Raw genomic sequence first — 16,187 nt, forward strand, 5'->3', positions numbered from 1 at the left:
GCGGGAGCTGATTGATTAATTAGAGGTTTAAGACTTTAATTTTAAAGGCTTGATAAACTCACTTGAATAATCACATAGCTATCAGTCTATATAACATGATGGCAATCTGATTAGTGAAACTAGGGTGGATTCTGTTTTTCCCACTTTCAATTGATATATTTTCGTACAATTCTCTTTCTGCTCTTTGTGACGATTTAGGTTGATTAGTAGTTAATTAGTTAATTCTCTTAATTTGATTGCTTAGATAATAATAGAATCTAATATAGGTTTAGTACTTAATTAATCCTTGTGGGATCGACACTCTATTCATCACTATATTACTTGATCTGACCCAGTACACTTGCTGGTAGAATTTGAGCTTATTTTTATATATATTTGCAAAGGGATCAGCGGGCAGGCGCGCGGGCGTACAGGTGTGCGCGCGGGGCGCGCTGGCGTGCGCAGGGCGAGGGCGTGCGCGGGCGTGCGGGCGTGCACGGGGCGCGGGCGTGCGCGTGGCTGGCGCTGGCGGGTCACTATTCACCCGAGAGTAGTGATTTCCCCCGAAATGCACTATTTGACCTGAAACAATAATTTAAAGACTTCAAATGGAAAAACCAATTTCACCAATGAACTCCATGGGTCCAAAATGAGTGGGATATGAAGTTTGAGAAATTTTGAGCTTAAGTCGGGATGATGAACATCGGCTTCCGACTTAAGAACTCAAGGCTCTCTTTTCATCTTTTCGGTTTTCTTTTCTCTTCCTTCTAAGTGCTGAAGTTTTTTTTTTGGTTCTTGAGTGTTCTTGGCTATGGAGTTTGAGAGGATTTCTTGAAAGAGAAAGGTTGGAGAGAGTGTGTAAGAGGAGAAGTGATTATCTTAATCACTTTTGGGCCATTTATAGGCAAAGCTAATGACACAATTAGCAAAAGCAAGTGCTCTTAACCCCCATGCTTAGAAAATATCAAGCCTCATCCTCTTCCATTGCATTAATGAAGAAGAGATAAGACATTGATGAGCATTGATGAGCATTGATGGAGGCTTGAGTGTTGTCTTCAAACTCTTGGATATTTTCAAGCAAGAGTGCAAGTTGGCTTCTTGCATTGAAGAAGAAGAAGAAGAAGCTTCTAGAGTAAAAGGTGACTCATCTTGAGTAGCCCGTGGGTCCCACGACCGAAGAGGAGAAACCGGGAAAAAGCTCGGGTCTCGATTGATCGCGCATTCGAAGTTCGTGGTTTGAATTGAACGTCGAATTATCGATATACGCGAGGAAATGGATTTAATGAGTCCGAGATTGGCATTTTCCGTGAGAAATTGCCAAATGTCTGTATGAGGCTTGGAAGCCGGTTTTGCTCCTTCTGACAGCATATCTTGTATCAGCATCCCACGTCGGTCATTTTGACATAAATTGTCAAATTACGTGGGCCCTTGTCCCTTAAGCCGGTAAATACAAATATGGAGCCGGAGATGTCCTAGGAGGCCGAAACTGGATTTCTCAGATTGCTTTCTGAGTTTCTTGGGCGATCCGGAGATTACTGCGATCTCTGTTTGATGAGATTGGGCCTCTAAGGATATGAAAAGTGCATCTGAGACCCTTAAAGCACTGCTCGAGGGGTCTAGATGAGTTGTGTGATTCATTCCGACAATTCCACATTGAGCCTTGAGAAGGCTAGCATTGTGTAAGGTAAGCATCCGGCGTCAAGTTTCCCCAAAGAGGACCTCCGGATATGGATTTTCACTGAAAATGGCCTTTTGTGCCCCTCGGAGGTTACTCGGGAAACCGTGAAGGGTTTTGCTGTCTATTTTTCCCAATTGCGAATGTCCGCTGGAGTTTTCAGGGCAATGTAGTGTGAACTTCGTTTGCCGTAATTCCATCAGACCAGTCTCCGGTTACGCTCTTCCGAAGAAGGGTATGCCCGTTTTGTTCTTTCGGAAGTCATTCAGAGTGTCTGTATGGCTTCTAAAAGACAATATGAAGCATTGCTCGTGCTCTGTATGATTGAGGGGCATGGCCGCATCTGATATTTGGAATTAACTTTTCTTCGAGAAACCGGCATTTTTGGACTTCCACTGAAAAGTTGTCTGTATACAGAAAGTTGTTCTGTATAGAGCAGATGATTTGCAAAATGCCTTTGGGGACACTTTTCATCTGTTTGGCATTGGAGTGGATTTTTGGAGTCCAATATTGGCTATCTTCCGATGATCGAGCGAACTATCGGAAAATAGAACTGTCCGTGTGATATACTGAAAATGCCGGTTTTGGATATTGCTGAGCTCTCTAGTCACTCTATTACCCTTTGGTGACCCCTGGAGTCCTTCTGTCATATGCATGTGTCATTTGCCCGATTTTGCCGACTTGAGGATGAATAGTGATTTTCTGCTCTGTTAAGTCGTTTTTCTGTATTCTGCTCAGGCTGTGGCTTGGATCATTGCTGATATCATCGTTTGGGAAAGGTGAGCCAAAATGGGGTGCTGACACCCCTGAAAACTGAATACGGCCCGCTGAGTGTCCCAAAAACTAATAGCAGTTCTGAGTAGGGTCCAGTCAATGGGGGAATCAGCGAGTAATGGCAAGTCTCCTATGATGAGAAGGAGGAATGCACGGTCAACTGGGCGGAATGTGTTCCAAAGGCGAGTAATGTCCGCAGATGGCATGATGATGACATCGAGCCTAAGACAGGGATGCGAGCGATCCATCCTTACCTAATGGAGAGATGTTGGTTTAATGTTTATAAACAAACTGATGTAATGTCCTAGGTTGTTTTGAAAACATGCATGCAGTGCAGAAAAGTAAAGTATATATGTATCTATTACAATGTACATCGCTCATTGTAGAAAAACAACAAAAGGCCCGCCTAAAAGAAAACTAGGGGCCGACTCAAAGACCGGACTTTGGGTCGGTTGACGGCATGAGGTTTGTTTTGGTCCAGCATGACGGTCCCTGTTTATGCATGGTTTCAGTGTTCTACTGGGAAAACCACTAACTAGGGATGGGGGCTCCCGATTCAAGGGGATCAATTCCTTCCTTGAAATCGAGCGAGGATCTTTGAGGGCCAGTTCGGTGGCGGAGCCAACTCGATCCGTTCCCTTACTCGGAACCTCTGACTAACCTAGCTTCCTAGATTGGTGCCCGTGGGATTTCAGGCATTTGGTACCTAAATCCACTAGAATGATGCAATGCGAGTGCAGAAAAGTAAATGTGCAAGAAAAGTAAATGTACAGAAAGCGATAAATAAACATGCAAGCAAGCAAACGGAACGAGCCTGAATCCACTAAGTATGTCCCCAGTGGAGTCGCCAAGCTGTACGGACCCGAATGTGGACTCTCGTCGGGGTCCGCATTGCGCGCTTTTGGATCGCGCGGCTTGGGAGTGTCCACCTTCCCGTGGGGACGCGTGACGGACACGCTTGAGAGAAGGAGTCGCCACTTATCATTTTACGACCCGTAGGTCGAGGGCGGATAAGTTACCCGAGTCTAGGGGTATGGAATACCTAGTTTGTCGTTAAGGCATTGATCTGTGCGGAACCGGAAAATCCGTGTTCGGGGGTTCATGTTACGTGCGGGCCTATATCCCGCACGCCCTTTCGGTACTCTGGTTTGCTAGGCTTGCATTTTTGTTTTATTTACCGCATGAATTAGGCTGCACTCGGCTCACACGTTTTGACACCGTAACTTCGATGAATTAAACGATGTCGGTGGAGAAGCTGAGAGAGAAGTAAACCCGTGTGTCGGGGAATTGGTTCACAATCTTGCGTTACAGTTCATCGAACCATGGAGGTTGAATCCCTGCGTGAACCAGAACCGCGAGTTCTTGGATTTACTTGTATCTGGGCAAGCATTAGACCGATTCGATTAATTCGACTCTCGGACCGTTCGCTCACCAACTGGAATTCTTACAGAATAAATGTACAAAATAAAATCCTTACAATGCTCTCGAAAACAATAAATACAAATTACAAATGGCCGAATTCCAGTCGACTCGCGTTCGGTTATTATTCCACTCTAACTCACCGTGAGTTTAGGGAAAAAGACCGAAGAACTGAAATTCAATAGACGCTCTCACTGAATAGGGCGTTGGACCCTGTGAGTGTTGATTAGGGCGTTGAACCCTGTGCTCGATGATTAGGGTGTTGAACCCTAATATTATTCGGCCTAGAGATCAAGCTCGACCCGTATGGCAAACAAGTGCGGAAAGATAACACGCAACATGTTAATAACAGACAAGGTGTTTTGTATTTACCGAATGTACGTGGATTAACAAGTTTATTAATCCAAAAGTGTTTTTGCAAGCAAATGCCATATGCTAAGCAATCAAACACGTGCCAATGTTTTAGTATTCTGCTTTTGTTGGAAATTTGGAAAAGAGAATCGAATATCATGTGTGTAGATTGCTTTTATAGTGATTCGGTGTTGTGACACTAAATTACCACTGAATTGATCCAAACTTGTATTTTGACTCTAGATTTGGAACCTAGAGTTCCGCCTAACCATTTTCTAGGATTTGGTTAAGTCGAGTGAAATGATTAGTCCGATGACTGTATTTTGATACAGAATACCCAACTGACATCTTAAACTGCGCTAGGATGTCGGCGAATCACGAAATGATGTTCTTGCCCTTGATTTGAAAATTTGTTTTCAGAAAAGGAGAACAACACAATAAGGATTTGAAAGTATGAGGGTTTTGAAAAGGGCATTAACACCGTTTTGTAATTCGTCGACGCGAGTTACAAATTAATGTCCAATTCGTGCAAAGTTATTTAAATGGAATGAATTAACCGTGTGAACGTCCCGATTAACCCGTTCGTGGAATTAATGCTTAAGATTATTGCCGAATACTTTAATTGTGAAAACGATTCGTGATTCGGCGACCAACACGAATCCGTAAGGATCGAGGATATTTGGTCCAATGACCGAAACTACCCTCGTAACCGAATGGACCCGAATGAGTCAACGATACCCGAATCCATGCATGTTTTGTTTTGAAAAGACATGTAATCGATGTTTTAACATGGGAATTGTGGAAATATCGAAATTACACTTTCGTACAATCCGAGAAATGAATTAAACTCGAAATAAGGAAATCATTCTTGATCCAAAAAGGGCCAAGAAGCCCTCGGCTTCACCTTGTCAAAGATGGCCGAATACTCTCATGGCTCGATTCAAATCACAAAGAATTTCCTTGTCTTAGTTTAATCATTTTTCGCATGCTCAAATATCAAACATCATGAATAACACGTTTTGACAAAAGCCGGTATTACCATGATTTGATTAACTCATTTAAACATGCAAACATTCACAAACATGTTATTTAAGGAATCGATAAAATAATACCGGCTTCATGCATGCAAGAACAACAAAATAAACTCGGAAAATAACTTGGATCGAGCTAAGGAGACCAATCTTAACCCGAAAAGAGCAACTCAAGTCTCGGCCATCCCATTTAGAGACTTGGCCGTGAGCTCACTTGCCATTTCCGGGTCGGGATGGTCTTCCAAACAACAATCCAAACCTTTTTCCGACATGCTAGCAAGTTATAAGGTAATACACATGCATAATATAACATAAAATTGCATAAAAGTTAAGTCTTGCAAGTTAAGTATGCATAAAATACCATAGTACTCCATAGCCATGCAAAAATATAAAAAGCCCTAACTCCTCTAAGTCAAGAGTGATTTACCTAGCCTTTGGATACGAGGAAAGAGTCGGGGAAGTGTTCGAGAGTCGGGTGACTCGGTTGAACGCTTGGAAGGATGCTCGGGTGCAAAGGATGCACGTTCGGGGAGCTAGGTGCACGGGGAATGCGGCTGGAATGCACGGGAGGCGCGCGGCGTGCGCGGGGCGCGGGCAGGCGCGCGGGCGTGCAGGCGTGCCTGCCCCTGCTCAACCCTCTCAACCCAGGCCCCCGGTGTCGAGAATTCCTCCGCCGGCGCAATAGAACCCCGCTTCGTAGGGTCAACAGGCTGGCGGCGCACCGAGCCGACCCCGCAAGCAATACTCGCCGCTGCCTGCTCCTCTCTCTCACATATATCGGCAACTCTTGGCGGGAGATCAAATTCAACCGATATCCCCGGGTCCGAACTTCGACCCGTCCGTCCAGGACCAATCTAAACGCTGCGAATACCATCAGGGCGCACCGGGGCACACTCTCGACAATTGTTGGAGGTTGAGGGACGAAATTCAGAGGAGGATCGACAGCAACCGACTCACCTTCAACGCCGTCAGACCTCCAAACGTGCAGGCCAACCCCCTCCCGGACCATAGGCCGAACTCGGGACCATCCATCAACATGATCTCTGTGTGCGTTTCGGAGAGAGACGAAGAAGCGCAGGAGAAACCCCCTCCCTTTGTAATCAATTACACTCCCGAGGAACTCACGGTCGGGTTCACAGGACACGTGGCCTCACCGGCCCCATTCGTCGTTGACGTCCCCGCTCGGGAACCGTATTCAGATAGCAAGGTCCCCTGGACCTACGAAGGAAGCATCGGGAGCGTTGAGCAATAATTCAGTGTCATGGGGTTGACACGCTCAGGACGGGTATATGAGAACCCGACGGCCAAGGACAAAGGGAAAGCACCCGCTGTTGGAGACGGGGCGACTCCCGAAAGATCACCCTTCCCGTCCAAGAAGGTGACCGAGGAGGAAGCCGAAGCTTTCATGAAGATCGTGAAGGCGAGCGAATACAAGGTGGTTGAGCAAATGGCCAAATCCCCGGCCCACATCTCATTGCTTGCCCTCCTCCTCGGCTCGGAACCTCACCGAGAGGCCCTCCTCCGGGTACTGACCACGACACAAGTGCCGAAGGAAACGCCCCCTAACAGGATAGAGGAGACGATCGGGTCCATCTTCTCCAACACTATCTCGTTCTCAGATGACGAGCTCCCGTCCGAGGGTTGGTCACATTCACGGGCGTTGCACATCATCTGCAAGTGCAACAATTACATCATCGGCCGGGTCATGATTGATAACGGGTCCGCCCTCAACGTTTGCCCGGTGACCACCCTGAAACAGATGAATGTGGATCTTAACCGGGTCCGCCCAAGCAAAACAGCGGTCCGAGCCTTCGATGGCTCTCGCAGGGAGGTGAACGGGGAGATCGACCTCCTCATAGACGTTGGCCTGTGCTCGTTCAGCATCACGTTTCAAGTGCTCGACATCCCGAACGCGTTCAGCCTGCTGCTCGGGAGGCCTTGGATCCACTCTGCCGCCGCCGCCCCCTTTTCTTTGCACCAATGGCTAAAGTTCATCGTCGAAGAAAAGCTCATCACGGTGAAAGGAGAGGAGGATTATGCCGTCTACAAGGAGACGGCGGTGCCCTACATCAGCATTGGGGACGATGAAAACCTCTCGTTCCACTCATTCGAAACCATCTCCGTCATCCGAGACTACGGAGAGAGTGGACCATCTCCCGCCGACCGCATGATAGGGAAAGTTCTCCTGCGCAACAATTATATTCCCGGCACCGGCCTTGGGGCACGCGGACAAGGGATCAACCGCCCCATTGAGATCGAGGAGTACAAACACAGGAGGGGACTCAGCTTTCGCCCCTCCTGTCATGAGATCATCGAGGCCCGCAAGGGCAACCATCTTCATCGCCTCGCCGCATACTACGGGAGGCTCAACAGGGGCACTTCAGTCCCCCCACTATCTCATTTCTTCCCCGGGCCTTCACGCGTCATAGGAGGCACCCTTGACGGCCCTTCCTCAGACTCCGACGACACTTCTGCCACTCCGTCAGCTGTGTACGCCGTCACCGAGGAGATTCCTTCAGGGGTTCACATTCGCTTGGCGCAGGAAAATGAGGAGCTGGACAGCTGGACCTCAGTCCCGCGCTACTCGGTTGTGATTGCCGATGTGTAAGGCTTATCTATGTATAAGATGTTCCCCGCGTGTCGGCATAGCCATGCGCCACACGACAGGAGAGGGGTTTCTATTATGGCTTCTTGATTCACAACATCAATGAAATCTCTCACGCATTTTTTTTAACTCTCTTACATTCTTTCTCCCTCTCCTATTCACTATTTCGCAGCATTATAAATTTTCTAAGACGATTCTCTCGAATTTCCAAGCTCCACTCGAATCCAAATCCTCGACGCTTCGATACGAACCTATCCCGAGAGCAACTCGATGAGCCTCAACCCGTATACTTTGGGGAAGGGCTCCCCGAGGATAGTCAAGTGCCCGAGATAGAAGAGAGTTTGCGTTGCCTCGAAGATCATCAAATCACCTCGGTTGAGCCAACGGAAGAGATCAACGTGGGCACCGAAGAAGAGCCCCGCGTCGTGAAGATTGGGACAACTCTCGACCCCACGCAGCGAACTCGGATGATCGACTTCCTGAAGGAATATCAAGAGGTCTTCACCTGGTCTTACGCCGACATGCCCGGCCTAGACCCCTCAATAGTCGAGCATTTTCTCCCACTCGACACCGAGAAATTCCCACCCAAGCGACAACAGTTACGACGGCAACGGGCTAGCCTTCTCCTCCGCATCAAGGAGGAAGTCGTCAAACAGATCAATGCAGGGTTCCTAGAGGTCTGCAATTATTCCGAATGGGTGGCGAACATTGTGCCGCTGGAAAAGAAGGATGGAAGGGTCCGAGTCTGCGTCGACTACCGAGATCTCAATAAGGCCAGCCCTAAAGACAACTTCCCCTTGCCGCACATTGACGTCATAGTTGACAATACGGCGCGCCATGCTCAGTTCTCTTTCATGGACGGCTTCTCCGAGTACAATCAGATCCGAATGGCCGAGAAGGACAAACTCAAGACGACGTTCACTACGATGTGGGGAACCTTTGACTACCGCGTTATGCCTTTCGGCCTCAAGAATGCGGGGGCAACTTATCAGAGGGCCATGGTCACACTATTCCACGACATGATGCACAAGGAAGTCGAGGTGTATGTCGACGACATGATTGCCAAGTCCAAAGAAAGGGAAGATCACCTCGTTAACCTGAAACGCCTTTTCGACCGCCTAAAGGAATATAAACTCCGGCTCAATCCGGCAAAGTGCACATTCGGCGCCCGGTCAGGAAAATTACTGGGATTCTTGGTCAGTAAGCGCGGTATCGAGGTAGACCCGGATAAAGTCAAAGCAATCAAAGAGCTTCCCCCGCCGTCGACGGTCCGAGAGGTGCGCGACTTCTTGGGGCAACTGAATTACATTGCACGCTTCATTGCGAACCTAACGGATAAGTGCCAACCGCTCTTTCGCTTGCTCCGCAAAAACGCAGCAATGGAGTGGGACCACGAGTGCCAAAAGGCTTTTGACACCATCAAGACCTACCTAATTCAGCCGTCGATATTGGTACCACCCGTGTCGAGCCGGCCCCTCATTTTGTACCTCACGGTGCGCCGACAGTCCTTAGGGTGCATGCTGGGGCAAGAAGACGAGTCAACGCGCACGGAGAGGGCGATATACTACTTGAGCCGGAAGTTCACCGGAGGGGAATCCAATTACCCGGAGATTGAAAAGATGTGTTGCGCGTTGGTGTGGGTCATAAAAAGGCTCCGACAGTACACGCTCTACCACACAATTCGCTTATTGTCAAAAGCGGACCCCTTACGGTATTTGCTTGATAGCCCCTCATCCATGAGGAATATCGCAAAATGGCGTTGTCAGTTGACAGAATACGACATAGAGTACATACCCCGCACAGCTGTTAAGGGGCAAGCAATTGCCGACCATCAAGTAGAATTCCCGGTCGACGACGACACGCCGATCAACACGGACTTCCCGGACGAGGGAATCCTTCAGGTGGATGAAGAGAAAAAGGAACCAACGTGGAAGATGTACTTTGACGGCGCCGTCAATTCCGTGGGGTCAGGTATCGGCGCAGTACTGATATCCCCGGAAGGGCATTATTACCCGGTAGCGGCAAAGATCGATTTCCCGTGCACCAACAATGTGGCCGAGTATGAAGCATGTATCCCTGGCCTGCAAGCGGCGATCGATTTCAAGGTAAAAGAGCTCGAAGTGTTCGGCGACTCTATGCTCACTATCTTCCAGACACTGGGGCAATGGAAGACGAAGGACGCGAAGCTAGTGCCATATCACGAGTACCTCGAGAAGCTAGCCGAGAACTTCGAGGACGTCTCGTTCACGTATACCCCGCGCTGACAAATCAATTCGCGGATGCACTTGCAACGCTCGCCTCCATGGTGAGCATCACGAGGGAAAACCTTGTCGAACCCCTCGAGATCGAGATAGCCGAAAGACCGGCAGATTGCAACGCGATTGAAGCATCTGAGGCAAAGCCGTGGTACGAAGACATCAAGAACCTTCTGCAAACCGGCCAATACCCCCCATTCGCCGATCGCCGCGACCGGAAGACCCTCAGACGTCTCGCGATACATTATTTATTGAGCGGCGAGATACTCTACCGCCGTTCCTTCGACTCCACACTCCTCCGGTGCATCGACGAACACGAATCAAGACGTCTCATGGAGGAGGTGCACGGGGGAAACTGCGGACCCCACATGAACGGTCTCATGCTCGCGAAGAAGATCATGCGCCTGGGCTATTATTGGTCCACCATGGAGACAGACTGCGTGAAGCACGTCAGACACTGCCACCGATGTCAAGTCTACGCCGACCTGATCAAAGCGCCCCCTAACGAATTGCGCCCCATGACAGCACCATGGCCTTTTTCGATGTGGGGGATGGATGTGATCGGCCCGATCAACCCCAAAGCGTCTAACGGGCATATGTTTATTTTGGTGGCGATCGATTACTTCACCAAATGGATCGAGGCCATCACTCTTGCGTCAGTCACCGCAAAGGCCGTCGCCCGCTTTCTCAGACGCGACGTCATCGCCCGGTATGGAGTCCCCGCCACGATCATCACGGAAAACGCCAAGAACCTGAACAACAAGGTTATCGATGAGCTCTGTGCACAATTCAAAATCCGACACCGCAACTCCACCCCATACCGTCCCCAAATGAACGGCGCGGTGGAAGCGGCGAATAAGAATATTAAAAAGATCATCGAGAAAATGACGGTGAACTACAAGGATTGGCACGAGATGCTCCCCTATGCACTCCTGGCGTACCGGACATCAATACGGACTTCAACCGGGGCAACCCCGTACTCCCTAGTCTATGGCATGGATGCCGTCCTCCCAATCGAAGGGGATGAGGATCCTCGCCGAGACCGAGCTTGCAGAAGCGGAGTGGGCAAAACAGTGATACGAGCAACTGAATCTCATCGATGAAAAGAGGCTGAAAGCGCTATGCCACGGACAGTGCTACCAGCAAAGAATGGCTCGAGCCTTTAACACAAGAGTCCGCCATCGCGACTTCAAACCCGGCGACCTCGTTTTGAGGAAAGTCCTACACGTCACGCCAGACTCTCGAGGGAAGTTCTCGTACAAATACGACGGCCCCTTCGTCGTCAAAGAGGTTTTCTTCGGAGGAGCGGTCATCCTGAGCGACATGGACGGCGCTGAAAATGCCCTCCCCGTCAACGCTGATGCCATCAAGAAGTACTATCCGTGAGCACCTGTATATTCTTTGTCCACCGGGCTCCGTGCCCGTTCCTATTGTAAGACAATTTTGTTTCTGTAAATGAACATCAACTCCCACCATTTGTCCAATATTGAGCTCTCTTGAGAGAAAAAAATAAATTTTCCCGCTAGGTCAAAAACCTCTTTGAGGCGGCCTAGCAAAAGCTAAAGAATGAGTGGCACGACTTAAAATCCCGCAAAAGGGAGTCGCGGCAAAAGGAGAGCATAAATCATTTCCTCGCTAGATCGAAAACTTCTTTGAGGCGACCTAGGCAAAAGTTAGAGGATTCGAGGGGTGCGATCTCACCCGAACGCGGGAACCGCAGCAAAAGGTGAGCATTTATGTGGGAAAGATCAAATAAAACACCCCGCTAGGTCATCATGCATTTTGCAGCCTAGGCAAAAGTTAGGGGACAATGTCAGCTCGACCACGAAAGAACAGCGACACTTTCTCTGTGAAGCTACGCCGAGTAGTGGTTCAACACTCTTCAACAGACGCAAACTCTCTTCGACTCTCCAGGCTCGAGACTCGCCTTGGGGCGGGATCGAATCGACGTATCCTTGATTTGGAGGATCCCAGGAGAACCCTCACATTACCTTTATGCACATAATTCTACGGGTTATCCGTCTCAGAAAAGCTATTCTTCAATAGGGACGCGGCCGCCCTCCAAATGGCCACCAATATCATGCCCCAACACATCTTTACATAGATTCCTTTACGCGTCGTAGTCTAGACGATTTCACACGGCTGACATCCTTTGTAGGCTTCTCTTTTCTCTGTACAGGTGCGATCAGGAACCCCAGGGGACGCTCACCGCCGACGGACTCGCGTCTGCCTCACGTGGCGAACCCTGTTCTCGAAGACTTGGAAATCGTCGAGGGATGCACCTCACCACCCCAACCAATGATGTTCAGAAAAGGACAAGTGTTAAGAGGTCATCATTAGTTGCCACGCACAGAGCAATCCGCACCCAAACGCCAAGCAAGCCGTATCACACAGCGCTCTGCACAAAATTCCAAATTTCAAATTCCTGTCTCGGGTCCATCCCGGCTTTTAAATTCTAGTTCAGGTCTATCCTGGCCCCTCGGGTCCATCCCGGCTTTTAAATTCCAGTTCAGGTCTATCCTGGCCCCTCGGGTCCATCCCGGCTTTTAAATTCCAATTCAGGTCTATCCTGGCCCCTCGGGTCCATCCCGGCTTTAAAATTCCAGTTCAGGTCTATCCTGGCCCCTCGGGTCCATCCCGGCTTTAAAATTCCAATTCAGGTCCATCCTGGCCCCTCGGGTCCATCCCGGCTTTTAAATTCCAGTTCAGGTCCATCCTGGCCCCTCGGGTCCATCCCGGCTTTTAAATTCCAGTTCAGGTCCATCCTGCCCCCTCGGGTCCATCCCGGCTTTTAAATTCCAGTTCAGGTCTATCCTGGCCCCTCGGGTCCATCCCGGCTTTTAATTTCTTGTTCAGGTCCACCCTGGTTTCTTTCAGATTCATCCTGTTTTCTTTCGGGTCTATCCCAGTTTCCTTCAGGTCCGTCCCGATCTTAATTTCCAGCAATATCCCTATACATCCAAGCAGGCCGCGAGCAGCCATGGTGAAGCTACAACGGAGCGGTCGCCGGGACCGAAAGGGGATGCTTGTTATGGTCTTTGGCTACATCCTCTAACCGAGCATGCAACCAAAGAGGGGCAAGCTGTCAGCACCCCATTTTGGCCCACCGGCTTCCCACACGAGAATCCCCGATCAAAGCCCGAGTTACTATTCCTGACCCGGCAATCAGAGGCAAATAGGCGAGCACGGAGTCATGAACAATGAGAGAAGAGCTGGGTCGCTAAGAAAAGCAAAGGAAAGCCATCGGAAGAACGAACGGACAAAGAACCCCGAAAACGACAGAGCTGGCACTGTGGCACTATTCATCACTGAGTCACCGAAGCACCGAAAGGTGCCCAATATGGGGCTCCCAAAATCCCTCTCAGTGCCAAAATGACCAATGACACGTCCGGGCGCATCTCCGGGACATCCTGCTTAAGCCGGGACACCCCGATCCCCCACGGACGCCTTTTCTGACAGAGCTCCCGGGGTTCGCTCCACTGACAAGCAAACGGCCCCTCAAAACGGGCCTACAGGCATCCAGGGACCACCAGGGCCAGGGAACAAGCCTCAGACAACCTTCCGGAGCTCGGCTCGGTCTCCCGAAGTACGTTTCAGTGGTCACGAGCGCCTCCCGGCGAGCCTTCGGGGTATTTCCACAGAAAGCAGAGACCACGGCGATCTCTGAGCACCTCACAATAATCCCCGAGCACCTCAAGGCATTCAGGGCACACTGAGAAAATCCCGGTCAAAGTCCTTAGGTCTTCCCGGGCCAACGGTCCCCGACCGAGGACGACGAGCCAACGATCACCCACGGGGCAAAAGGATCGCCAAAACGAATGCAAGAATGCACAAAGATCAAACAGGGCAAAACCGACTCTCGAGGCGCCGAGTCGCCCGAACGTTCGTCCACACGACGCATGGCGATATTAGGCTCGTTCAAATCCTCGTCATTCAAGCATTCCAAATCCATAAATTAATTGGACATCGGAGATCGGATGCGCACCCAATCAAGTCTCAAGCATTTTCCGGCTTTTCTCTCAATTGAATGGGACCCACAGCTCAGCCAAGCCAAGCTGTCAAGCCGCGGCTCAACCCCAAGCCACGGCTCAACCCCTCCAAGCTCGGCTCGCCCGCAATCAGCCGTGGCTTCTCCCCATGGCCGGCGGCTCAAGCTTCCCCCCACCACAAAATTCAAATCTTCTTACACCTCTTACACACCTATCACCTCCTATCACCTCTCCATCACCTCCCATCACTCTTACCCTTGCTTCCCCCACACTCTAAGTGACATCTCCCCCTCCCTAATCCCATTAGAAATTTCAGCAGCCACCCTAAGCCATTTCGGCAGCCCCATTAAGCCCAAAACCGCAATTAATTTCCCCAAAGCAAGTCATTAGCCTCCCCTATAAGTTCCCATTCATCATTAACTCTAATCAATTATTCATTCTCACTCTCTCTCAAGCCAATCTCTCTCAAGAATCCTCTCAAACTCCAGCCCACTCCCACTCACTCGTCCAGCCCTTGCCAAGGCCGAAACCGGCCAAAATCATCGGAAAACCACCTGGTATCCCGGTGATCACCCGACCCGACTTAAACCAAAAATCACCAAACTCCCTAGCCTACATATTTTCCACCCCCTAAGTCCATTTCCGGGCTTAGATCCCCCATTTGAGGCCTCCATCATCGCGTTCCAGCCGAAGGAAGAATCGGGTCTCGTGGGCCACCCGGGCGCACACCGGACCTCTACGCGTGTCATTTCTTCCCACGACTTCGGCGAGTCGTGCCATCATGTCCAAAGGGTTCCTCACAACCCCCACCCTCTCCCGTGAAGAGGTGGTCACGGTCCGAGGGCCGATCAACCGTGCACAACCACTGTTTCACTATTTCTCTCATACCGGGTTTCCCGCATTCTCACCGAACTTTCTCTCACATTTTCGGGTTTGTTCAGGCCTTGGCACGTGCGGGTCTGCCCATAGTCCTCTAGATCCACCTCTTAGGAGTCCAACGAGCCCGACCTTGCACCGTGCCGTGACCGTAGCGAGCGTGCCGACCCATTTCCCCGAGACTGCCGCGGCTGCGTGTCCATCCGGATCACCCACCCGTAGCCTTCAAGCCGAGTCTTGCGACTCCCACGGCCACTTCCTCGACTCTTTCCCTCGCACATCGAGGCTAGGTAACGTCTCTTTACAACTTAGAGGAGTTAGGATCCCCGATATTTGCTTGAATGAAACGATAACGAGATTTGGAGAATCGGGATACATAAAAGATGTCACCTTTTTTTAGATTCGAACTCCCCATGCAAAGCATGCATCGTTACGCATTTTATTTCTATTGTTACGTCCATATTTCGTATGACCATGCATACATAGCACGAGGTGGTTAGGATCCGTTGGGATGAGACCGTCACCAACTCAAGAGAGCCGTGAGGCCTCTCGGCCGAACCTCCTAAGGGAGGCCGTGAGCCCTTTTGGCTCTCTAGAGTTCGTGGTCGCCTCATCCTTTCGGACTAGGCCATCTCTATAGTCGTGATCCCCTTAACCGTGACCAAAATACGATAATACGGCAAGAAACATTCGAGATCTAGGGGGGAGAGGTCCTCACGGGTCGGCGGTATCAAGGGGAGCTCACGGCCACCTTCTTTACAAGGAGGCTGAGAGGCCCTTGGCCGTACCGAGACCATGGACTTCTCTTCCCGTGATGTCGGAAGCTTCTCGAGACATATTTCCGGATTTGGTGCTGAATAAGCCAATGTAGTATCGCAAATTTCATTACACATGATGTTCGTGTTCATTTCGCGTGTTTGTTCATATGCTTGACGTCATGACGGCACCCTTTTATTGAATGCTCGTATTGATGATTTACATGGCACGTGAAGCATGTAAGAAACAATTGAAATCGGTGTAAGAGACCGCTCAAGACTCGGGGATGAGCCAAGGAAATGTTCGGTCACCTCCGTCGGGGCGTGATCAAGTGTCCCGTGGCTCTTCTCAAGTCTAGGTCGGCCTCTTCTCCCGTTTGGGAATTGGTTCTTAGAGTTGTGTGTGATTGTATCTTCCATTTAATTGTCGATCGTGTATCGGTTATTCATTAAATATGTTAATTTGGATAATCACCCA

Source organism: Punica granatum, chromosome 2 (genome assembly GCF_007655135.1).
Source record: "Punica granatum isolate Tunisia-2019 chromosome 2, ASM765513v2, whole genome shotgun sequence".
NCBI classification, from domain to species: Eukaryota; Viridiplantae; Streptophyta; class Magnoliopsida; order Myrtales; family Lythraceae; genus Punica; species Punica granatum.